Genomic DNA, 26110 nt, shown 5'->3' on the forward strand with positions numbered 1-26110 from the left:
GTGCCGTTTCAGGCTTAGTAAGTCTCCTCCGTTTTCTGCGAGAAGTGTTGCCGAGCTACGTCTTAGAGAATGACCAGTGTAACACTCAGGATTTTTTAATTTGAGATAATTAGCCACGAAATGTGGTACTCTACTAATAGTATTGTGCCCAATATTTTGTTTAATATGTTTACCTTCACGGTATAAAATAAATAGTTTTGTAATGTCAGTTGGCCTATTAGCTAAATATGTTTTAATAACATTAACCCATTGTAGCTCAACAACAACAAACTTCATTGATGTTCTGTTCTTTGAATTAAGAATATTTATTATGATAATATCGACGCAAACACCTAAATCGTCTAGGAGCATATTGCATAATTCATCCGTTCTGCAGGTACCGGCAACACCAATTACCATAACAGCCTAAATATCATTTCATTAAAAATTAAACACAATCTAATAATGAAAAAGTATACCTTTTTTATATATATTCGTCATCAGGAGCTTCAACTATAATTTTTTCAATTTCTTCCTTTGTAAATACTTTTGATTTCTTAGGTTTATAATTATTGTTTTCTCGTTTTAAAAATGGCTACAAGCTTGAAAAACTTTGAAATGTCAATATTTTCTTTTATTGCAAGTGTCGATTTTGGCATGGAATAATTTGCCCACAATGTGGATACCTTTTTGCCTTCAGATTTCTCTTCGAAATACGCTGATAAAACATTTTCTGTTACTTTAGCAACTTTCCTTTCTTCACACCATGTTTTCAGTTGGTTATATGCACTCATGTACAGTCTCTTTGATTTTTCTGGCAATAAATCACTACTTGTACTAGCTGCCACCACTCTAACTTCAAGCGGGGTATACATCATCTCTAAATCATCGTCACTTGAATTTTCACCCATTTTTCAATTAATTATATTGACGTTTTACTTATAAAGATCTTTCAACTTCTTCGAAATGACATCTTAATTCGAATTAAAACCGCATTTGGCAAACTGACAGCAATAATAAACATTGTACAGTGTTTGGTTATCATGGAAACGCCGGCAAACGTTTTCATGGCCTAAGTAGATGTTGCGCGCTTATCATCGACATCTCGTATTCAACATGGAAACTGTACCGTTTCAATTTGACATGCAACAATTCATAGCTGCCTTGGGTTATCATTTAACCAAGGAAATTTTTTTCTCGCTATAGTGCAGAATTGAGAAATTATAAGTTCTGAACATACAGAAGCGATGAGAGAAGTTGAACATTGAAATATATCAAAAATGCAATGAGATATTTCCTAGATTCATATCAAAATTTGACACATGCCAAATTTTTACATGAATAAAGCCTGATTAGAAACACGCTCCACTCTACTTGATATTCCGATATATTCAACAAATTGTTAGAAAATTACTTTTTTTTAAGAAATACAAATCAATTCAAAGAACTAAGATTATTAAAAAAAAGGAAAGAAGAAAAAATAAAAAAAAGGAGAGAAAAAAAACACATCAAAGGTGTTGCTTCGTTCCCTCCTGTTCATAAAAGAGGACATATGCCTCATTGCTCACAAATGATTTTGGCGAAATTGGGAACACGTGTGAATCGTTGTATTCATACCACGTGCCAGTATATGGGTGTCTGCAATATGCTGTGTAATGTCCGTTGTAAGTAGTCCCATAGTGATTTGAAAGTGCATATAGATTATAATGACAAGGAGCCACATTGTCTGCTGCATAACTGCTCATATCTAATCCATCTGAGGAAAAGTCAATAGAAACATTCAATTTGCCTCTGAACCTTTCCGTCGGAGAGAATCTTTTCAAATGAATTACTAAAATACGGGGAAACTTATAGATTGATAAGGACTTCATACATTTTCTCCTTTGCTTGCACCTCGAACACATTGGTTTTTCATCTCCATCGAGAGTTTCCTCTCTTGTGAAAGAATCCAAGCAATGTGACAAACTCACTTGGCCAGATCTTTTTGGTATGGGAAGGGACAAATCCCAGAAAGGATCAAAGATTACTGATGAGTGTCCACAGTGTGTGCACTTTATAGTGGATTTTAATTGACCGACGAAATAGTCTACAATCTTGGAGTTGTTCATATTCAAATATCTCTGCCAGGACTCTTGTGCTTTTCCGTTATCGCTCAATTTTTCATCAATCTCAGTTAAGATTGGTTCAGGTTTCTCAGTAATTTTGTTGAGGTCCTCATGTAAACCTTCTAAAAGAAATCGAAGGAATTCGTGGGCGTCTTGATGGGCAGAACCCATGTATCGAGGGGCAAATCTTTGAATCTGAGTTTTGAAGTAGACTGTGTTAATTACTCTATCAGATGAATCTTCTGACCATAATTCCTTGAAAACTTCTGCGAACGATTTTATTAAAACACCTTTCATACTAGAAATACTAGTATTGATATCTTCCATGTATGCATCCTTTTTTAGGTATTCCAGCAACCATCCCGTGTTTGATAAACATTGGATTATACTGTTCATGAAACAGGTGTTTCCAAGATTTTTTAAACCATTGAACCCAAGAGTTTTGATTGAAGAATGTATCACCAATCCATTGTTGCAACTATGTTTGCCACTACTATCTTCTAATGCCAAAATTAAAATTGATATTATATCAATATTAGTAGTGAAAAAAATTACGAATTTCAAACTTCAATTCGTTCATTCACCATTCACCTACTCACAATAACATCAAAGCTCACTTGAACTTTCTGCCTTGTTGAAGTTTCAGCCGTTTAACTTCTGGGGTATAAAACGTTGATAATCTTTTTGAGATACGTCAAACCATACTAATATGTTCAATAACTGATTACGCGGTTTTGTAAGCCATTCGAAATGAAATGGGTCAAATGATCAGTTCACTCACGATTGGTACATTTAAGAGACCATTAAATGATTTGTTACAACTGAATCGGATTGTAAGGTTGTTCAACTTCAGCTGATTACCATTATTCGGCAAGCCGTAGACTAAACAATATATTCGAGTTTCGTTTCAAGGGATTCGTAATTTATTTGACAAATTGGAAATGGGTAAGAGAAAAGAAGTTACTGATGATATTCGTTCTCCAGAGAAATTCCATTCGAATTCCAGAGAAGAAAAAATTTCTAGGAAAAGTCGTTCGAAGGATACCGATGACCTATTAATTATAATCAATTGCCACAAGAAATTCAAATTAGTTTATTCATCGGAATAGAATATCACATAATACATGTCCGTTAGGAGTTATAACATTTACTACATATTTTATTCATTTGCGAATACATGTATAGTTCAAGTAAACGATATAGTGCAATCTACCTTCCAATAATAATATAGTTAGAGAGCTAATAATTATTTCTGATTATATAAGAATCACAATAACTATATAATATAATATACCTACATATAATATATATATTATCTAATTAATTCATAGATTCAGTCATTAAATATCCTATTTTTATGTATATATATATATATATATATATATATATATATATATATATATATATATATATATATGCTAAAATGGATTAACAGGGTCTCTGAGTCAAAAAATCAAAAATCAAACTCTGCTTTACTTTGCCAAGCTTTCGCTTCTAATGGGAAGCTTCTTCAGGGCAGTAAAAATGAGTGAAAAACAATAAATTGAAGATATAAATTGACGTAAAAGTTAACATGTATACGATTTTTTTTGTGGGTTTGACAAATGTCATACATTTCTCCAGTCGCTAACATTATCCAGAGTCATGGAAAATTGGCCGTTTTGTCTTCTAAGGGCACACGATTCACTACCCAATGATCACTTATATCACGCTGAAGAGAGTGGTCACTGATTATTGATGTCGGAGCGCGCCGTTTGATGGGTAGGAGCTTCGGGGAGTATACTTCTGACAATCATTATTGAAATATTAGATCAGGTAAAGACCAGGCAAAGTTAATATTCCACAATCAATGAAAAATATTTTCCTGAGATCTCTTCGTAGAAAAGTAAAGAAAATCCTCAGGAGCATATCATATCACAACTTCGCAATGATTTTAATACTATGATATTTTCAATGAAGACAACCAGAAATTCGATTCTTTCAGTTTCATTAGTAACAAGATTATTACATATTTCATCAGTTCGGACTTTAATTGTCTAATATAAATTGATATGAAATCCCTGCAAAAAAAATTAAAAAGATCAACCGAAAATAACAATTTTATTAAACAAAAAACTGAAATTACAAAGAAATAACATACAAGCTACAACCAAAGAATTGAAATATTAATAAAAGCTACAAATTAAAAATTCATTATCAAAAAATGAAAAATAAAAAATGAAAGATTCCAAACCAAGTTACGTCAGGACGTTTCGATTGTTAGTATCCACAATCGTCTTCGGGTGATGACTGTACTTATTCTTCGAGATCTGACTATTTATAGGTCATTCGAGTGCTTTCACCTATCCCCTCTTCCCTCCACCGCTTCATTGGTTTTAGCGAGAGATGACCGTTTGGCGGGAGGTTTCCATATGTCACGTATCTCTACGCAGGCTTGACTGAATGCGTTGTTGGATAACATATACGCGGCTTCTTTGAATTTTCTCCTAAACCAGTGTTCCTCTTTGTGGATGATTTCGGCTTGAGCCCACTTGATATTATGTTGATGAGTCCAAACAAGCTCTGCTATTCCGGATTTACTGGTTTCTCCTCGCTGTGTGTGTTTCTTGTGCTCAGCAATGCGAACTTTCAATGGCCTCTTAGTTTCACCGATGTATGATTCCCCGCACTCGCAGGGTATCCGGTAAATGAAATTCTTGGAATCGCAATCCGCGTTTGGTGGCCTTGTTTTCGTGAGGCTGCTACGGATAGTGTTCCCAGATCTGAAACAGATCCTAATGTTATACTTGGACCTTTCCGATAATCCTCTAATGTAGGGAATTACAAGTACTGGTTGTGGCGGCTTCTCTTTCTTGTGGAGCTCCAGCTGTCTTCTAGTTAAAGCCTGTTCTATCGTCACTCTGGAGTAACCATTCCGTTGAAAGTCATTTTTGATGATGCCTAGTTCCTTTTCGAGACCCTCCTTTGTATTACAGAACCCGAAAGCACGGTCTAGTAGAGTCTTGATGATTCCTCTCTTAGTCGATTGATGGTGGTTGGATTTCTGGTTCAGATATTGTCCTGTGTGAGTGGGTTTTCGATACACAGATGTTTTCCATTTAGAGTCGGTCCTCTTCACAAATACGTCTAAGAAAGGCAATCCGTTGTGGGCTTCCTTTTCCATTGTGAAAGTGATGGAAGGACTTACGTTATTGATGTGCTTCAGGAAAGTGTCTAGTTCTGTATTCCCATGGTTCCATATTATGAAGGTGTCGTCTACGTATCTCAACCAGACTCGGAGCTTCTTGTGGGCTTCTTCAATGGCCAGAGTTTCAAACCACTCCATATATATATTAGCTATAACCGGTGAAAGTGACGATCCCTTTTGCAGTCCCTCATCTTGCTTAAAGAATTAATCCTTCAGTTGGAAGTAGAAGTTTCGTACACAGCATCCTATTAATATTTTAATTTTTTGGTTGTAGCTTGTATGTTATTTCTTTGTAATTTCAGTTTTTTGTTTATTTAAATTGTTATTTTCGGTTAATCTTCTTAATTTTTTTGCAGGGATTTCAAATCAATTCATATTATATTAGACACTGGAAGTCCGAACTGATGAAATACACCACGAAACATTGTCAACCACCTTCAAACAAACTATTAAATATTGCTTACAATCAAATATAGGTAATTTACTAAGAGCCTCCTACTGATCTTTTAGAAAACGACACATTTCATTTTCAAAGTCACATCTGAAACTCTAATCGATGTTTCATCTGCGTACAATTAGAGGTCATTGACTTATGAGAGATACCGACGACGATTTTAAATACAAACACAGATATATTATCAAATCGTGAATAAGAATAGTTTGTTATAATTTTTTTTTCGTTTTCATGAGTCCACTTCGAACTATAATATCTCAGTGAATAATCATTCAATTCAATCGAAATAAGCGCCATTTGAATAAGTGCACTTTTGCCAACTCAATACAAATCTATAAATGCTGTCAGCTCAAATATGCTTGGTCCTGATTGGAGAAGACTCTACCAGTGAGACACAAAACACAAGCATTAAAGGAAAATTCTTAAGGCGCTATTAGAGCGGTGTCTGTGCGAAAGTTGTGATTCACCTTGAATTTGAATCGCTGGAGATAAAGTCCATTTGAAATAACGTCCTCAGAAAGTTTATTTCACATATGCCAAGTCACTTGAACCTTTTTTCGATGTTCCAGACTATCAAGGTTGCAACTGATGATTTGCGCACTTTTTAAGTACGATGACAGGCACTTCATTAGGACCAGATGCCTTGAGATATTGAGCTGTTTCAAAATTCGCCTGACTAGATGTTGTCGCAAAGTAATTTCCAGCATTGTAGATTCCATTGTGGAAATAGTGAGTGGTGCCTTTCCAGAAAAACGACTATGGAGTGAGAAGCAAATTGTTCAGCTAGTAGATTCGCTTTTTCTATGGCTGTTGTTGCAATTGAACCATCCGCTTGTGTTAGTGGTGGAATTGTGAATTTTGTAAAGTTTCTGTCGCTCAAATAGTGGGGCATCCACTTTCCGATCATTTTGATATTTGCAATAAGTTTTAAACCATCAGGAACCGCAGTTCCAGACGCCCAGTTGCTCCACCATCCCACGCACCGTTGGTGATGGGTCAGTCTGCACCAAGCTCCCCAAATCCTCGTCCTGGATTACTGTAGGTCGACCAATTCCGGGCTAACCTTCAAGGCAGAAATCTCCGGAACGAAATTTCTCAAACCAACGCCGTGTTAATGAACAGTGCGTTCATTAACACTAGCATTGTCAAATGCCTGGTTGATTTTTTAGGCTGGTTCAGCAGCGTTTTGTTTCAAATGGAATTCATAGAGAGAAATTGTATGAAAATCATATAATAATGAGCTGAAAAGAGACAAGAAATTAATATTTGGAAAAAATGAACAGCATCATGTACTGTGAGATATGGATCTTCAAAAACAAAAGACATTAAAACAGACCAAACTTTCAAAACAACCATAATGTTTTCATTTTATCTCGAATAAGATGGTTTAAATTTCTCAGTGTACGGGCATAGTAAAAATGTATTCCTACAAGTTTCAACATTCATCATGAAGTTTTTGTAATTCAGATGTTTATTACTTATATGGTTAATGATATCCTCAGGGAAATTCCTGAAATAATAATCGAACAAATTAGTATTTCTGCCATATCAGATGTAGGTTTCCGACCTGTTTTGGAAGGATTAGGTATTTGATTTGTTGATTCTGTTTAAAAATATTATTTTTCAGCAGATCCGATTTTAAGTTGTGAACAGTTCGTAGAGATATTCCAAATTATGACTTGAAATTTTTGTTTGAAGGTGATTGACAATGTTTCGTGATGAATTTCACTAGTTCGCACTTCCATTGTCTAATATATAAAATGTTTTTGAAATCCCCGAAACCAATAAAAAAGAAGAATTATAAATGAATAGCTGAAAATAACAATTGTATTAAGCAAAAATAACCTGAAATGAAATAATAGTGAAATAAAATACAAGTAAAAATAGAACGATTGAACAAAAAATCGGGTGATGACTGGACTTATTCCTCCGAAATCCGATTATTTATAGGTCATTCGAGTACTTTCACTCGTCCCCGCTTTCCATTTTTCCGCTTCACTGGTTCAGTGGGAGATGACCATTTGGCGGGAGTTGGCCATTTTTCGCTCGATGGTGGGTTTCCATATATTGCGTATCTCTACGCTAGCTTGGCTGAGAAGGAACTGGACATCATCAAAAATGATCTTCAACTGAATGGCTACTCCAAAGCGATGGTAGAAAAAGACTTTGGCTAAAAGACAGCAGGAACCTCGCAAGGAAGAGAAGCCGTCACAACCAGTGCTTGCACTTCCCTACATCAGAGGATAATCGGAGAGGATAAGAAGAATTGGTTCCAAGTACAACATCAGAACCTGCTTCAGATCTGGTTACACTATCCGTAGCAGCCTCACGAAAACCACGCCACCAAACGCGGACTGCGATTCCAAGAATTGCATTTATCGGATACCCTGTGAGGGCGGAAAATCCTATATTGGTCAAACTAAGAGGCCATTGAATGTTCGCATTGCCGAGCACAAGAAACACACACAGCGAGGGAAAACCAACAAATCAGGAATATCAGACCATGTTTGGACCCATCAACACAACATCGAGTGGTCCCAAGCTGAGATCATACACAGAGAAGAACATTGGTTTGGGAGAAAATTCAAGGTAGTCGCATACTTGCTGTCCAACAACGTATTCGGCCAAGCTAGCGTAGAGATACGCAACATATGGAAACACATAATCAAGCGAAAAATGGCCAACTCCCGCCAAACGGTCATCTCCCACTAAACCAGTGAAGCGGAAAAATGGAAAGCGGGGATAAGCTTAAGTACTCGAACGACCCATAAATAGTCATCTCTCGGAGGAATCAGTCCAGTCATCACCCGAAGACGATTGTAGATACTAACAATCGAAACGTCGTGAACTAACGTGGCTTGGAATCTCTCAACTTTTTATTTTATTTTCATTTGTATTTCTTCATTTTTTGTTCAATCGTTCTATTTTTAATTGTATTTTATTTCACTATCATTTCATTTCAGGTTATTTTTGCTTAATATAATTGTTATTTTCAGCTATTCATTTTTAATTCTTCTTTTTCAGTTGTTTCGGGGATCTCAAATCATTTTATATATTAGACAATGTAAGTCTGACTTGAAATGTTAATATAATTGTTTTTTATGTTTCCTATTTCTCAAGCGTTTTCGAAAATTGATATTGAAAAATATCAGAAACTCGTCCATTTTCATAAATTTTTCAATGGGAGCTCAAAGTGACTGTATAATTTTTCGCATTTCTAAAAGGCAGAAAAACTTCCTGATAGTAAAGTTCTAATTATCTATTTCAACAATTAATGCAGAAGAGGGTTTCAGCCTTCTGTTCTGATTACAGAAACTAGGTTCTTTTGGTGGAACAAATTCTCTTGAACCTATCAAAGTCAGCAGGTTAAAGATATGAGTAACATTTCTTCCGAACAATGATCGTAATTCCTGATAGTGCTCATTACTCTTTTAGGATAATGTAAATCTCTGCGGTCGGGTCGTGTTCGAAACTTAGCGGCTACACTCATCTCAGCAATGTTTATGTACTATACCCGTCATATTTCATGAAATGGCACGAATGCCGAGAGACGCTGTCAGAGATTCGAGGTTATTCAACCTCTCTTAGAGAGAGTCCAGTAGATATGGAATCGGACGGATATTATATCAGACAGTTGGAGACAAAAGCTTATAAATTTTTGGTTTGAATATGTCTAGAAGTTACCAGTGATTATTGTAATTTCTATGAACCACTATGACAACTTTTGATCAAAGTTATATGATGTTTCAGTGGTATTTTGAAACATTTTTTGCAGACTTTTCAACTTGTCTTACAAGAAAGGGTTTTTTCCTTCATGTTGAAAGTGATAGCAAACCAACATATCCTCAAATATTTGGAAGGCTTCAACATCTTGATCATCGAAACATTAAATCATTAATAGAAAACAGTTTGACTTTCAATGTGGCGAAGGCACTAATGACGCAATTTTCTCAATGTTGGAAAAAGTTTATACTGGAATCAATAGTGGCGAGGTTGCTGCAGCAATATTTTGCGATTTTTCAACGGCTTTCGACTGAGTGAATCACGAAATACTGTTGCGGAAGCTTCCCTACTACGGCTTCAGAGGAGTGATAACCAGCTGGTTCAGCTCATATTTGTCAGGTCGTAGTCAGATGGTGGAAACAACCCATCACTCAGAAATTGGGAAAATACGTGTTGGTGTGCCTCAAGGTTCAATGCTAGGGCCAACATTGTTTCTCATTTACCTCAACGAATTAACAAGTATAAATATCTCAGGAAAATTCACACAATTTGCAGACGATGATACCATTTTTTGGCAATCGGACAATACAAATGATTTAACTAAAATCATATCCATCGATATGATGAAAGTAAAGAGTTAGTATGATTCAAATCGCCTGTCTCTATATATTTCGAAAACTAACAATAGTAGCTTAAAATGTTTAGGAGTAGGTACATATCGATAAAAAACTAAAATTTGAAGACCATATTTAGGCCTTGTGAAATAAAGTGTCGTCTGGTTGTTATGCAGTCAGAGTAGTCGCAAATGAACTTGGTTTAACAGCAGCTAAAACTGTTTATTTTTCTCTGGTGAAATCTCACCTGAGATATGGGATTCCATTTTGGGGCGTATGTAGTGGTTATCTACTAAAAAATATTTTAATTTTGCAAAAACAAGCCGTAAGATATATGTGCAAATCAAAAAGTACAGACTCTTGTAGATTACTCTTTACCACTCATGGACTTCTAACAGTGATTTCTCTCTTTATAATGGAAACAGTGTGTTTAAAATATTTGAACAAATTTCAATCCTCACCAACCCATTATGTGACAAGGCAATCCAATAATATTAAGTTGCCAATACCGACGACATCAGTCATAAAGGATTCCATTGTCTATAATGGTTGTAAAATGTTCAACCACTTGCCAAAGAATGTAACAGAAATAAAGTCTTTACAATGCTTCAGGAAGGCTGTGAAAGGTTTTTTAAGTGCTAGACTATACAATAATGATAATTTTAAAAAAATATCTTATTTATTTATTGTTTACCAGCATCCTGAACGATTTATATGTTTTTATATATACAAACAAAACAAATTACACATTTATTTCCCAGTATCCTTTATGACTTATATGTTTTTATATACAAACAATTTTTTTTTTATTATTTGTCAGTAACCTTTGTATGACGTATATGTTTATATATATATATATGAACTGATTTTATGTATTGAGTGAAAATTGATCAATTTAAATGCACTTTGTTTTTACATAAAAACTGTATTATAGATCAAGTAAAACTTTGTACACAACCACAAGATTACTCTTATGACAATGTAGTATATTCTCTCTCTCTCTCTCTCTCTCTCTCAATATGGCTTTCGGATCTTTCATCGTATGTCACCCATATTTGGAATGACGCAATCGAGAAACATGGAAAGTGAAGAGCTGTTGCGCTTGATATTCTTAAGGCCTTTGACCATGTGTAGCATGAGAGTTTGCTGGCCAAACTTCGATGCTATGGCTTGTCTTCAGCTTCCTGAAAGAACATTTCCTGCAAGTGACCGTCGATGGATATCTCTCGAATACTTTAGCCATCAACGCTGGTGTTCCCCAGGGATCCATATTGTCTCCAACCCTCTTTTTATTGTATATCAATGACTTATTGGAAAAAAACAAGAATCCAATATATTGCTTTGATGACTACAGCACACTTGTATCGTCAATACATTTGGATCCCAGGGCATTGGCTGCGGAAGCACATCTTCACCGGCAGCAGTAGGTTGAATATCTTAATGAGCATCTAGAAGTAATTTCGAATTGGGGTGAAAGTAACCATGTTCAATTCAGTGCCACAAAAACCCATGCATCGGTTTTCTGCATTAAGATAAGCGGATATAATAATGTCAGATGAGATAAATCCGCTTTCAATTCAAAGTGAATTATTAGAAAATCAAGTACAAAGTTTGTATGTACCTACTTAACGTAGTGATTTATTATTGTACTGTTACAAGTAAAAGTGTATAAATAATTTTTGGAAAAGAAAGTTTTTGGCTTTCTACTACTGCATTTCGATACAAAAAAAAGGAATGAAGGAATCTTCCAAAGAAAGGAAGGAAGTAATCAATTTGAAAAATGAGTAACTCTTTACATGGATGTATAGTACATGGTTGAAAAGTACAGTTGACAGAAATCAATGCACAATAAACAGAGAAAATGTCAATTATAAAAGTAAAAGTAAATGTAAAAACATATAAATGTAAATAACTACATGTAACCATATTATAAGTCAGTCAAAATAATATAGACAACACAATAACACAAACCGTGATAAACATTCATAAGTAATAAAAGTAACATATAAATATAAAAATATAAATATAACTAGTTATAGACTATAAAAAAGCCAATAAAATATAATCAACACACAATTTCTCAAGTATTTCTCAAGTATTGAAAGTAAACATTTTAACCAAATGTGCTAAAGCTCAAGATCTCAGGTTAGTTGATTGGTGAATTCTTGAATGGTGTAACAAATTCTTTGAAGTAGCATTTTTTTCAGCTGACTTTTGAACGCATTAATATTTGGGGAATTCTTGAGAGCTATTGGAAGCATATTGTATAATTTACACCATTTACTCTGTGCTTTTTTCATACAAAGAAGTTCTATGAACGAGTATTGTGGTTATGATTTGGAAGAGAGGACTGAAAATTGGATTTATTTTTGAAAACGTATGCACTAGCCTCTAGTATGTAGGTACTGACAACTGTAAGAATTTTTAGCTGTTTAAAAGCATCTCTACATGAATCACGATACTCTAGCTTAGCTATTATTGTAATTGCATATTTCTGGCGGAGAAATATCCTTTTAACAGAAGCACTCATACCCCAGTTGAGAATGCCATATCGAAGGTGTGAATGGAAGTTAGCATGGTACAATGTTAAGAATGCAGTGCAGTGCAGTGATTTGACATAAATCTAATAGAATAGCAGCTTTTCTTCAGTTTGTTACACAAGGTATCAATGTGTTGATTCCATATTAATTTTTTATCTAGAACGATTCCTAGCATATTTTTCTACAGGACTAATTGATTTATCACTATTTTCATATAGTTATCACATTCGAAGTCCTTTGACCACGTCTGCTGAACAATATGGTGTTAGTTTTAGATTGGTTGAGTTTCAAATTGTTTTTTTTAGCCCACAATATGATTTTATCATATACAATATCCTCAGCAGTTTTATAGACTGCCTCCATGTTGTCGTCAACAATCAAAATATTTGTATCGTCAGCATAACTTGTAACGAATATCGAGTTTGTTTTACTGATGAATGTAATTAGATCATTAGCAAAAAACAAGAAAAAAAGGTGCCTAAATTCGAACCCTAGGGAACTCCCTGCTTTGTATCACAATCATCGCTTGTACATTGACCAATTCGCAGTTTTTGCCCCCTACCTATGAGATAAGATCTCACCAAATCATGTGGTACCCCTCTTACACCTGATCTATAAAGCTTAGATAGTAACAGTTCATGGTGTAGACTATAAAAAGGCCCATGACACATTTTTTCTTGTTAAGTGGAAGAACAGTTTATGAGCTGATTTTATATCACCTTATAAACTGAACTTCGTCTTTTGTTTTGGGTCAAATTCACATTTATGGAAGCAATAAAGTCGTTTATTTTTATTATTATCATAGTTTTGATTTATTTACAATTTGCAGATTCAGTTTTTCATTGTGTCAACTTGATAAATTTTCAGTTTTGTTTCGAGTTGATTTACAAGTAACATGGTTTTGTTGAATGTTTTTACCAATATTTTCAACTGTAACATACATTTTGGATAATTTTTATTTCATTTTATATTTGGTGATCTTTAAAACATCCGCTTCTAATGAATGCAATATCCTAAACATTCTCGAATAAATAACGAAAATAAACTTCCAACGTATACACTATCAGTCAAGATGATATTGGCCAAGTGAGCTGTTGATGTTTTGTTTGAGGAACTTTCATTTTCATATAAATAAATAGATGTGAAGGTCCATGAAGTGCAATATGTATGACAGCAATTATCGCACACGCGTTAAATCGTATTGTAATCAGTATTCTGGGAACAAAACTGCACTGATAACATTTCCGGTTACAATAACCTCCAAGGATGTAGAAAATGACGTACTCGTCAATTCTTTTGGGTTATGAAACTCATAAATATAGATTGAAATTATCATCGGATCTGAATATTTTGTAGCGTTATTCTAATTGTTGAAGCTCCATTCCGAATCAGAAGTCAAATTGATGATGACAATAATAATAAAGTGATAAAAAATGTTTATGTTGAACGGTCTTATTGAAAAAAAAAATAATAATGATGTAGATAATGAACTGAAAACTAGAAAATAATTCGGACGGTCCTAGGTAGCAGTCATCATACCACACCATAAACTGCAAAGTATTGGTATCAGGAAAACTGTTCTGTTATGGCTGACTGATTATTTGTCACAACGCAAACAGGTAACCAAAATGAAGGATTCAGTGTCATCATCTCGCGATGTCGTTTTCAGGGTACCTCAGGGGAGTGTTTTGGGACCTATATTATTTTTAATCTACCTGAGTAATATAGATACCATCAATGGTTGTGATTTCGTGAACCTTTTTGCACACGACACTTTGTTATCAATTTCAGAAGATAATATAGAAACACTAGCCGATCAAATGAATAATGAAGTAAGAAATGTTTTCAAGTACATGAATCGCAATAAACTAAAACTCAACACCTCCAAAACAAAATATATGATCTTATCAACTGGTTATAAGCTATCACCCACCAACAAACACAACATAAGATTACAAATTGCAGGTGATGTAATAGAGTTCGTAAGTGAATTCAAATACTTAGGTTTCATGGTGGATAATCGTTTATCTCTTCATGTTCATTTCGATTATATATACAGAAAAATTAATGAAAAAATATATTTTTTCTCAAGAATTTCATCGCAGCTTTCGATGTACTCATAAATTACATTATATAATTGTATAATCCATTCCCATTTTGATTATTGTGGTAGTCTTTTACACTCATTCGGCCAAAATAAGGTATCGGCTTTACAAAAGTTACGGAATCGTGGAATGAGGATTATTTTACAAGTGAATAGGTATACTAGTCGAACATGTTAAGTACAATGCAGTGGCTCTGTTTCCCAGAGACTGTACGAGTTATTAATGATTTTCATTTTCAAACTAACACATAACTTACTCCCAACTTATTTTGAAGAATGCTGTATATATAAATCTCAAATCCATAACCACTTAACAAGAGCGAGTAGCTCACAAAAATTCCACTGTCCTCGAACTAATTTGACTAGTACGATGAAGGCTTTATTTTATAAAGGTTTCAATAAGTATAACAAACTCCCACTTTCGTTGAAAGATTCAATAAATGTTTTTCAATTCAAAAAAAACTCATGAACTATAACTCATTCCATCAATGAAAAATGCGATTCACTTTTTTCTTCTATCATATCATCATTTTTGTTATTTATATGTTATTTATTTATATATTCTTGAAATAATGTTTGTATATTAGAATGTCCTGATGAAATCAATAAATATTATTTCAATACAGCAATGTAAAAGAGTTTGGAAGATTGAAGAGGAGGGAATTTAATCGTGCAGTTAATAATATTCGAAGAAGGGCACAGTTGTGCTATCATGAACAAGGCCAGCATTTGCTGTGATTTACTTTTGCCTTTACATTTTAGTTGATTATTGTTATTTGTTCTCAGTTCTATTTTCATTGAAAGGGACATACTGTCTAATTCACCTCATTCACACCTCATTTATCAAATTTTTATTGTTGATTCTGTCTCCGTATTTTTTTATTGGCTTTTCAAACAAAGCAAACTCGGTGAGATTTTGATCCAATAACTTGAACATCGTGGTTGTCGTCTTTCGGGATACAAGTTTGAATACACTTCCGATGTAATAGCAGGGGAGCCAACGATGCAAAATGGGGATTTATTCGAGCGTCATTGAGACATATTAGGTCGCAAAGCTTAGATGATATGAAGAAAAAATGTTATATAATATATACCTTTTCATCGGTGGGGGAAGCGACTATAGATTTTTAAATATGTAAAAAAATACTGTTGCATGGACATACTCGAGCGCGTCAGATATTAATAGCATCAATGTCCTACGTATTTTCAATAATGTTGGTATGTTAATCTGATCGTTTGCATAATGTGGGTGCTTGTACGTAAGGGTAGGTAAAAAATTCAATCGAGCGCGTCAGATTTTCTAAGGGGATGTTGAGTGCAACAAAAAAAAAGCTCTCAATCAGTAATCTGACGATTTTGATCTTACGCAAACTCGCGGCCATTATTATTATGTGCAAAAAAATTCGCCATTTTGAAATACTCAAGCGCGTCTTTTGAAATACTCAAGCGCGTCAGATTGATATATATGGTTCATCTTTATGTTTTACACGTACTGTCTCATAATCTGACGATTATCTAGAGGGATTTGATTAATCTGACAAAAACAATATTTAAAAAAAAATGAATTCTTTGAACTCAATTAATTGAAAAGCTCAGGAAATAGCATGCGAATAAATAAGTGTATGTTTTTTAAGTAGAATACTATTTAGGTCCTATATGAAAATAATTTTGAAAAAAAAATCATTTTTTATAATCAATGATATATAATATGATGATGATAATTAATGAAGAAAAGAGAAATGAAACTTTCTATGTTTTTACCACTTTTATTTGTAACAGTTCGTCCTATACGGACATTTTCAAACTCATTTATTGTATAAGTTTGAATGTCCTTATATAGGTATTGTATAAGTTTGAAAATGTCCTTTTAGGACGAAACTGCAGTAACGTAAGTTACAAATAAAAGTGGTAAAAAACATAGAAAGTTCAATTACTCTTTTCTTCATTATGATTTCCTATCACGTAGTAACGGCTACATCCATCAATTAATTGATTAATCAATCATCATCTTCATCTTCATCACGTACGAGTCTCTGTGATCAACTGTGATGACGTCATGGCAACAGAATTCAGAGTGGGGACGGAGTGAGAGAGTACTAGATAGGGAAAAAGTGAATAGAGGAATAGAAACTCGGAGAGGAAAATATAGGTATCACACAGCTGCACGCATTAAACTTTATCGACGAATTTTTGTTATTTCGGCTTGTAAAAATCGTCAGATTATATATTTTTCGTTATCCTTGAATTATTTCCTTCAAAATGAAAAAAAATTAGCTACGCTCGAGAATGTCGAAATGGCGTTATTTTTTTACAACTTTGCTGCCCTCCCCTTTCTTCACGTCACTCTCAAATTGTCAGATTACCGAAATATACACTTTTTAGCAGATAATTAACTCGCCCCACCTTTATCTGACGCGCTCGAGAATTTCTGATGATCAATTTCTTTTTTATAATCTGATCCTTCATCCCTCACAGGCGGCCTTATATATGGGGCTCATATTTGGTGGAGGTACTCAACCGGGTACAAGGTATCCCCCTGTATATTAATCTGCCGCGCTTTAGTAAATCCCGAAATCCTCGCTTGGGCTCCCCTATTATAATAAATTTGTATCATATCTCTTTTTTCTTTATTCGCGAAAGCCATTTAATGACTTCTACAATTACAAAATGTCATTGAGTGTAACAAATTAAAATTCAAATTTAGAAACATCAAAGTCAAAGCCCATTATGATAAGAATACATTTTTTTCAATATCTCCAACTTTCAATATCTCCAACTTCCCGAAAAAGAATGATAACTTATGATACATCATTGGAAAGGTAAAATCTGCTTCTTTTCAAAACAGAAAGAATCCAATGTAGCGCCTATAAAAAAAATGAAGTTGGAAATGGTGGCCGGAAGACGAAACGTTGGATAGCAAATCTGAAAACAACATTGTGTAGCAGGGAAAAAGTGGCAATGTGGAAGTGCATTTTATATTCGAACCCTTCGAAAAATGAAGCCAGGAAAAAATAAAAACCATTTTCCGAAATGTATGTTTTTTCCGGATATCTCCGGGTATAATCGAAATTTCGGAACTGTCTCAACGGCATATTGCTAGTTATGTAAACGCGCAACTTTACCCTAATTTAGCCATCTTCGTATCTCTCATAGTTTCCAAGATCCCAATAGTGAGGATCGCCTTTGAAACACTCTGTATAAGGCTCTCTTATGTATGCAACTCAATCAGAAGGTCACCAATCAATTTCTCACGAATGGTAATGTATTTAAATATTCGCAACAAAAGAATACCCACCCGCAACTGGCGTTTTTTTTTAAGTTTCTTAAACGGTTCTCTTTGTAGTAAAACGTATATTTTTCTCTTGGAATCCATAACACTTAAATAACGTTCCATTTATTACAGCATACGGCGTTGAAACCATTACACTGCTTATATCATCCAGTCAAGAATCTCGAGACATTCAGTATCTGGTCAAAATATCTCCATTGTTAGCCAAATAATGCATGTCCCAAATGACTCCAGTCCTCTTATAGTAAATCTGACGCCCACCATGAAACCCAACTGTTTTCTTCATCGATGAACGTGGTCCTAAATAAAATTCAAATCATCATCATAAATCAAATATTATTACATAACCGTGAGTGAGTGGACTATACAGGTTGATCTCAAAAGTATAATAGAGGCGTTGTCCTAATCAATTTGATATATATTTAATTCGGTCGCAAAATACAATTATGTTGGAGAAAATCAAACTGGTTAATCTGTAATTGCCGTAGATAATACTCCTTATTGGCCGTACAATCATGTGACAAGAACTCTCGATGCACTACGACACGGTAATTGAAGAAAACAGTGAGGAAAACCTTGAGATTTGATCGAACTGGACGTGCTTTTTCATTTTATTTACACGCTTTATATTAGCTTCACCTGTATGTATGTATGTTTGTTTGTAACTCTCAAGCTCGGGATCTGTATTTGACAGAATTATCGACAGCATTGCTTGATCTATTCGCTATATATATATATATATATATATATATATATATATATATATATATATATATATATATATATATATATATATATATATATATATATATATATATATATATATATATATATAATTAAAAGAACAATTTACGTCTAGTAACAGATCATCAATATATAATATAAGATTTAAAATTTAGACATGTGCAATATATATTAAAATACAATAAAAGATTCATGATTAACCGTACTTATGATAGCTCATAAGGCTTAAAGTACCTAACTGAGTCCATATACTCATCAGTACTATAAAAGCAATTGTCTAGTAGGTAGTTTTTTAGGACTAATTTAAATTTTTTGAATTCCAATATTTTGATAGAGTGGTGGAGAATGTTATATAGATTCAGATTTAGGGAGTTTCTGCGGCTTAAAGATAACCTGTGATGACGAGTATTAAGTAAGTCAGTTGATCTGGTATTGTGGTTATGGATGTCGGAGTTTTTTAGTAAAGTATCTTCATTGCGATGTATTTCTAGCAGAACAGTATAAATATATAAAGTAGGCAGAGGCATAATACCCAGACGAATAAAAAATTGATGGCAGTGGTCTCTGTATCCCAGGTTAGCCAAGATGCGTATGGCTTTTTTCTGGCATCAGAAAGCAGCAATTGCATTAGTAGAGTTTCCCAAAAGGAGAATACCGTATGAAAGTACAGAATGAAAAAGGAAAAAGTAAGATATTCTCATAATATAAGGGTTTGTTACATGTTTTAACCTTCTCAGAACGAAGAGAGCACAAGATAATTTGCGAACAGCAAGGTCAAGATGATTTCTCCAGCTCAATTTGTCATCAATCGTAATTCCTAGAAACGATACATGTGCCCCCTCGCGATAATTTATATTTGTGGAGACAATCAAATTTTGGGTTTTTCTTTCATTCAATTTGAGTTTATTCTTCGCGAACCAAAGCTTAGCTGAGTTTTGTACTGTGATGACGGAGTCTTTCAAGTTAGTGTAAGACTTGCTTGAGCAAATAATTGTTGTGTCGTCAGCGAATAGAAAACATTTAGTAGGTGTCATGGCGTGACATAAGTCATTCATATACACAATAAATAAGAAAGGTCCCAAGATTGAACCTTGAAGAATGCCATGCTCGATTTTTTTGAAATCAGATTTTCTATTGCTTAGCTCAACACACTGAAATCTGTTTGTAAGATATGAACGAAGGAGTTCCAGAGTAGTGCCCCTTATGCCATAATAACTTAGTTTTTCAATAAGTAGGGAATGTGAAACGCAATCGAACGGCTCCTTGATATATCGACAATATTGCTTGATCTATTCGCTGGCAGATGGCGCTGTATGTAACCTCCTTGATATAATTTGAACTCACATGTATTTCTTCATTTGAAAAAAGTATTTTTTATAATTAACAAGCGCGCCTGCTGCCTTATTTGTAACCCTCTTTTGCGCGCCTTGGGCTTGGTAGCAGATTTTCAGGCTTCCTCTCCGGAATAGGAAAATATCAATGATCATTTTTCTAAACAATATACGGCTGATTGATCCCAAAGTTTAGATAGATAGATAGATAGACATTTATTGATCATACACCAATTTACATTGGATTGATAAGTCAAAACAGAACAATGTTAAAATAATAAAACAATAAAACACTTTAAAAACATTTTCAAACCAAGCAACACTGAAAGTAGGTAGTACACAGTTCATTGACAGTCCGAAATGAATTCTGAAATACTATAAAATGATCTAGATAACAGATAACATTTCAATTTTGTTTTGAATCTAAACAAGTTTGGCTGATTCTTCAAGTCATTATGTAGCATGTTGAAAAAGTTTGCCGCAGCATATTTTGGGGATTTTTTATAGGTCGAGTAGTTGACAATTTCCAATCTGAATTGGTTTCTTTGACGGGTTGGGTAATGGTGGACATCCGAATTTTGAATAAAATGGTTTTTATGAATGTAGGCAAATATTGGAAGGACCATATAAATGCCACTGTAAAGAAACTCCGGTATGTGCTTTATAGAATGAGGTATTACAATAATATTCTCAACATCCAACAAATGAGAACACTATACTATGCCCTTGTACAAAGCCTCATTAATTACGGTATAATTGCATGGGGAGCAGCATATTCCAATCATCTGTCTCCGCTGGAAATGATACAAAAGAGAATTCTCAAAGTTATTTTCCGTAAGCCACAAGACTATCCAACGGAATTGTTATATAATGAAACCAAAGTAATGGATGTCAGACAGCTATTCTTCTTGAAAATAGTTCTTAATCTACACAAAAACAAAACAACGGCGACTAGTAGTAGCCATGTACATGATACTCGAAATAGGAACTATATACTCACAACACCTAGACCCGAAAAGAACACCCTAATGAGAAATTACACCTATTTGGCTCCTCGATGCTACAATATGATACCTAATGAACTGAAATTAGTAAATTCTATATATTCATTTCACAAGCAATTGATTGCCTGGATAAACGCCCAACCAGGGAAAAAAATCCACCAGTACATTGACCTGAAAAATCGTTACTAAATAGACTGTCCCTTTGATTGTAAATGTGTATTCGGAAAGCTAATGAATGAAATCTCATAATAAATTTTAATGTAATCCTCCTCGGATTTTATTAATGTTTTATTGTGAATAGTCTTCATATAAGTGAGTATAATTATCGTGAATATGTGTGTGTGACTGTGCAGACTGTGTTATTGTGTCAATATGTATTAATTTGCTAATATATCCGTACTTATGAAATTATTCCTACCCCCTCCACATACAGGGGAAACCCTCGTGGAGTTCAACCATATTTATTTCATTATATATCGAAATTTTGTATCATTCTTTGTATTGATATTCTGAAATAAATATTATTATTTATTTATTTTATATTAATAATTTATACAAATAGATACTCATGAATGTCAATATTCTTTCTCCTTTGAAAACATCTCTGCAAGATTTTCGAAAACCCAGGTGGAATATCAATCGTATGATTCTTTTCTGTGCTATTAGGACTCTGCTGCTACCAGTAGCGGGACATAAACTATAATATTATGACTAATGGAAGAATATACCAATGCATAGTAAACGCTCATGAGACCTTCTTGATTTGAACAGCTCTTTAAATTTCTTAAGGCACAGAAGTGCTTATTCAAGGTGGAAAATAGTGACTCTATGCATTTGTCCCATTTGAGGTTTGTACGATTGTACCCAAAAACTTGGAGCTACTTTGAAATGTGGTTGATGAACTGTTTATATACAGGTTCTCACCGGTGGCTCTTCCCGTAGTCGATATGTGGAATTGAATAGCAACAGGCTTCTAGTAGTTTATTATTAAATTGTTCTTCTGACACCAATGGTCGAATTGATTCAATACGTTTTTTTGTTTTTGCTATAAGATCACCTCTGTTAGGGCCAGATATCAAAATTGAGGAATCATCTGCGAACAAGTAAACCTTTCCATCTTTCACATGTTCGGGAAGGTCATTTATAAATAACAACAAATATAGTAACAATAAATATAGTTTTCAAATACCAAAAAACACGCTTTTATAGCATACGAAACTAAAAAATGAAAAATAAATATAGTTCAAAAACTAAAAAACACGCTCTCAAAGAACATCGAACTAAAAAGTATTTTTTTTAATAAACTTTAAATAATACCGAACGAAAAATGCTTGTATTATTGTAAAAAAAGCGTGGGCGCTTGGTGTCATATTTTTTGTATATCAAGGGCCCGTCGCTTTTTCCACAATAATACTAGTATTTCTCGTTCGTTATTGTTTTAAGCTTACCTATTTGAAAAGAAATCATTTTTAACTTTTTAGTTCCATGTTCGATGTAAGTTTTTTAAACTATATTTATTTGTTCTTGGCTCTCCTGAGCTATTCTACTAGGATGATTGAACTTCGGTATTGGGACATTCTCAAAACAACTAAAATATTTTCGACAATGCGGTGTCGTCACTTCCATTAGAAAGTAGTAGCGACTTTAATTTTTCAAATGGAACACCCTTTATATAATATTATTTTTGGAATCAGCAACAATTACTCAACAAATTTTTTGGTTTTTCCCTACACCTATCTGTTACCATTTTCGAAATATGAATAAATTTTCTTGTTTTCCTTCGGAAATCATGACCTCTAAAAATGCTGAAATCTTACCGGAATTTGGTTTGGAGTTAGGTGATGAAGGATGGTAAAAAAAATTAAGTTTATTCGTTTGCATGACAAAGTGATTGAAAGTTGATTATTTCAAATAGAACACCCTGTGTATTTATTACAAATTCAGAAAGCTGTTAATATTTGCTTTCTTTCTATGTGAATCGTGCGTATACAATTAAATTGGATACTTTATTACAATGCACATTTCAGAATATCTGTCAAATTCTTATGAAAATTGATGCAATTGATGTTTTCAGTATTTAATATAGATAAACTTTGTCTTTTACACTGAGTAATTTGGACGAATCGTTTGAAAGTTATCACGATAAGATTAACTTGACGCAACGCAGTAAATCATTATGCGTCGCTTCTACTGTAAGATGACGATGCGCGTGGGTGAAGGGGCGGTCTAAGTAATGAAGCGCCATCGCCGAGAACGCGATCCGAACGCGGGCAGACGCGACAGGGCAGACGTCGATAACGGTTGTGTTAGTTTTGCGAATTTCTTTATAGGTAACATAATTTGATTCTAAAAGAATTTCACTAGTTCTGACTTCCATTGTCCACTATATAAAATGATTTGAAATCCCTGAAACAACTAAAAAAAGAAGAATTGAAAATAACAATTATATTAACCAAAATAAATCTGAAATGAAATAATAGTGAAATAAAATACAAGTAAAAATAGAACAATTGAATAAATAAAAATGAAGAAATGAAAAAAGATAATGAAAATAAAAATAAAAAGTAGAGAGATTCCAAGTCACGTTAGTTCACGACGTTTCGATTGTTAGTATCTACAATCGTCTTCAGGTGATGACTGGACTGATTCCTCCGAGAGATGACTATTTATAGGTCATTCGAGTACTTTCACTTATCCCCGCTTTCCATTTTCCGCTTCACTGGTTCCGTGGGAGATGACCGTTTTGACGGGAGTTGGCTATTTTTCGCTTGATGATGGGTTTCCATATGTTGCGTATGTCTACGCTGGCTTGGCTGAATACGTTGTTGGACAACATGTATGCGGCTTCCTTGAATTTTCTCCTAAACCAATGTTCCTCTCTGTGCAAGATCTCAGCTTGGGACCACTCGATGTTGTGTTGATGGGTCCAAACATGGTCTGCCATTCCTGATTTGCTGGTTTCCCCTCGCTGTGTGTGTTTCTTGTGCTCGGCAATGCGAACATTCAATGGCCTCATAGTTTCACCAATATAGGATTTTCCACTCACAGGGTATCCGATAAATGCAATTCTTGGAATCGCAGTCCGCATTTGGTGGCCTGGTTTTCGTGAGGCTGCTACGGATAGTGTTACCGGATCTGAAGCAGGTTCTGATGTTGTACTTGGAACCAATTCTTCTTATCCTCTCCGATAATCCTCTGATGTAGGGAAGTGCAAGTACTGGTTGTGACGGTAACACTATCCGTAGCAGTCTCACGAAAACCACGCCACCAAACGCGGAATGCGATTCCAAGAATTGCATTTACCGGATACCCTGTGAGTGCTGAAAATCCTATATTGGTGAAACTAAGAGGCCATTGAATGTTCGCATTGCCGAGCACAAGAAACACACACAGCGAGGGGAAACCAGCAAATCAAGAATAGCAGACAATGTTTGGACCCATCAACACAGCATCGAGTGGTCAGCCAAGCCAGCGTAGACATACGCAACATATGGAAACCCATCATCAAGCGAAAAATGGCCAACTCCCGCCAAAACGGTCATCTCCCACGGAACCAGTGAAGCGGAAAATGGAAAGCGGGGATAAGTGAAAGTACTCGAACGACCTATAAATAGTCATCTCTCGGAGGAATCAGTCCAGTCATCACCCGAAGACGATTGTAGATACTAACAATCGAAACGTCGTGAACTAACGTGACTTGGAATCTCTCCACTTTTTATTTTTATTTTTATTTTCTTTTTTCATTTCTTCATTTTTATTTATTCGATTGTTCTATTTTTACTTGTATTTTATTTCACTATTATTTCATTTCAGGTTTATTTTGGTTAATATAATTGTTATTTTCAGCTATTCATTTTCAATTCTTCTTTTTTTAGTTGTTTCAGGGATTTCAAATAATTTTATATAGTAGACAATGTAAGTCCGAACTAGTGAAATTCATCAAGAAACATTGTCAATCACCTTTAAACAAACATTGATTCTAGAAGCTATTCATTACTTAGTGCAGTTGGCATATTTTTTTAGTTTCTGTATTTTTGAAGTAAAAATGTAAATTACTAGTTGTTGCCGGCTACTGAACCAAAAATCATGAAATATGCAGGTAGGTTCTTTGTATACCGTAAATATACATCAAGAAAGAGAGTCAGCAATGTCCACCTCCAGAGGGGGAAAATAAGGATTTGAAGATTGTATTCAATTTCCTCAGTTTTGAAGTTAGAAACCTGAAGTTTTGGGTTAATAAAAAAATTTTGTAGGTATTTCTTTGAAGTGGTCTGTCACGAAACTAAAATTCTACGCGAGCAAAACCGCGGACAACTACTACTAGTTTACTATAAAGACAGCGACCGTTCAAAAACTCGCAATAGGTATACTGGAAAGAACAAACGTGTCACTAATGCTTTTACACGAATGTATTTAAGAATAAACTTGCTGTAAAAATTTCACTGCCCGAATGGTTTCGTGGATACTATTCACAAGAGATTGAAGAAGGATATGTTATCTATTACTGAATATATTATCAAACCTAAACCTTTGTTCGATTTAACTAGCCTCAATGACATCATTGATAATGACTGCCAAATTTGCGAACATAAAATTATATTTCTGGCGAAGGAAAATTTCGCCAAATTCACTTTCAGTCCTTTTTTTAAATATACATTTCTTCAAGATTATTTATTGAGTGAATTGTGGAATTTTTTGGAAAAACTGAGGAATATCATTGATATTTTTGGGAAAGAAACTTTTTGGCTTTCTACTACTCCATCTTGATACAAAAAATGGATGAGGGAATCTTCCAAAGTAAGGAAGAAAGTAATCAATTTGCAAATGAGTAACTCTATACATGGATGTGTAGATCATGCAAAAAAGTAACTTTCAGACACAAACTGAAAGAAAGTCCTGCTGAAACAGCTACTTTCATATAAATATCGAATTACACGAAAGAAAAAAATTCTTGATATATTCTTGAATATTAGGCAGCATGAATTGTTATAAACAAAAAGCAGGATTTTTCAGTGAATAATATGGCTTATTTCTGA

General features: G+C 34.2%; 1 protein-coding gene and 1 pseudogene across 1 annotated transcript in view; one reads left to right on the plus strand and one right to left on the minus strand.

The window, feature by feature from the left end:
• The window catches only part of vkg (Collagen alpha-1(IV) chain viking), a 161966-nt gene that overhangs the window by 74106 nt on the left and 61750 nt on the right, over positions 1 to 26110 (plus strand). The gene's annotated exons all lie outside the window — the stretch shown is intronic.
• LOC141484869 (ubiquitin carboxyl-terminal hydrolase 2 pseudogene) lies at positions 1488 to 10328 on the minus strand (annotated as a pseudogene).

This window comes from Leptinotarsa decemlineata, unplaced genomic scaffold (assembly GCF_025532065.1).
Source record: "Leptinotarsa decemlineata unplaced genomic scaffold, Ldec_3_MD MMD2_tig00026294_RagTag_RagTag, whole genome shotgun sequence".
NCBI lineage: Eukaryota > Metazoa > Arthropoda > Insecta > Coleoptera > Chrysomelidae > Leptinotarsa > Leptinotarsa decemlineata.